Here is a 1,987-nt window from a genome sequence, read left to right as displayed (position 1 = left end):
ATTTCCATTTAATATATTTCAGTAATTCAATCATATCAGAGAATTGTACAGTCACCTCCACATCAATTTGGAGCAGCCATCCCACCATGGTTAAATTGCCTTTAAGATGATTTTTGCAATCACAATCCATTTTAGTGCTCCCTCCTCCCTCCCGTCTTCATTCGTTACTCCCCAAGTCCTCTTTCCCTCCCAGTGCCCCCCTCATCTACCCCTGTTTTCCATATATCCTCTTGTATTCATTATTATCATAAATCCACTCCTCCTGTGCTTCTCAGCTGGGAGGCACAACAGATAACAATAAAAAACAAAAACAAAATAATACTAAGATGGTAAGGGTAAAAACCTTAGTACACAAACAAAAATACTAATAATGCGTAAGAAGGAAGAAAAAACCAACAATAATTAAAAAGCCAGGGCAGAAATTTCTCACATAGAACTATGAAGAAATACTTAGCACCCAGAACAAATTCTGTTTGCATCTGTAGGGTGGTCAACTGGCCAAATGTCTAGTAGAATCCAGCATAATCACGATTACAATAGTCTCTGCATGATAGTAAGGCTGACTGAGACTGTTGCCTGTGGCTGGAGTGGACCTGCCAGTAGTTCAGTCCTACTGGATACTCTGCAAATGGGTTTTGGGCTCTAACCATCCCCCATAGCCCTCCACTAATTGGGTTTTCATAATTTTTACTCTAATAATTTTCTCCTCACCATATTAGGAGTGTGCAATTGTCATCTTTGGATCACACAACTTGGTGTACTTCTGTGTGAACTTAGTTGACTCTGTGCTTAGATAGCTCCTTGTTTGTATACAAGCCTTCAAGACCCCAGATATTATGCTGACCAATAGCCAGGGACTATCTGCTTTTTTCACTATACTTTGCTGTAGCAACCTTTATCTTCAGTAATCATTTCATGAGGGTGAATCTCGAGCAGGGCCGTGATATAAAAACTGATTGTTCTTAAATTGGGGTTAGGATTTAGTGTGTACCCAAAACCCATTCCTGGATGTATGCTTTAGAGTGCTGTAATTTGGGAACCAATATATATGTAATATCGATCCATAGTTCAAACATGTCAAACATAATTGTTCAATTTCTGCATACTCAAGCATGCTTTCTGAAACATACTTTTCCTTCCTGGACTTCTTCAGACAACAATGAAATTATTGCCTCCTTCTTGTCTCTCCAACCCCTCTATATCCCCTTTTATAACTCTTAGGCTGGCTGAAAATTTTACAATCATAATTTTAACATGTTTAACATTTATAAAATTCAAATGCCTAAATTCATGTCAATATTTTTGAAGCTATAACTGGAAATAATTGTTCAATAATGTCAAACATAATTGTACACTTGTTATATTTTCTTTCTCTGTACACTCCACATCCCTGGCTTTCATTTACCAAAAAAATAATAAATAACACAGCTTCAAGAGGGTGAGCTCCAATAGTGATGCATATCAGAGATACATCCTTTATAAATGAGAATAAGCAGAATATAATGCAATGGCCATCACAGGATTGTGGGATATTATGTGTCTTAATACAGAATCCTGGTCGTTGATGTACCAAGACCTTGTTTGCTACATCCAACAGGACACTGCTATTGGTACAGCTGGCTGCTACGTCAGACTGCACATGTTTTCCAGCTTAACTCCTCTGGCTACAAGTGTGTCTGGGGTGGAGTCCAGTTCACTCAGGGGAGTTTCCATTTGGGGTCGCATTGATGAAGCCTCTGGAGAATGATGTGCACCCGGGAAGGTTAGCATCCAGTGTCCCAGTGTTCTGTGGAAACCGGGTTGGTTTACAGGGTTACCCCCAGATGCCTTAGGCCAAATTTTCCTACCTGCTGCACACCACTGAAGACCCTCTCTACTTAATGATCCCAAGAACTCATTCTATCCTCCCCCCACCTAGTGTTCAGCCCTCCCTTCCCTGTCCCCAACAGACATGCACTTATGTTCACCCAAATTTGATCATACCCGC

This window comes from Echinops telfairi, unplaced genomic scaffold (assembly GCF_000313985.2).
Source record: "Echinops telfairi isolate 266 unplaced genomic scaffold, ASM31398v2 ScPeMD7_7469;HRSCAF=8507_1, whole genome shotgun sequence".
Taxonomy (NCBI): Eukaryota; Metazoa; Chordata; class Mammalia; order Afrosoricida; family Tenrecidae; genus Echinops; species Echinops telfairi.
Note: the sequence above shows the minus strand (reverse complement) of the source record.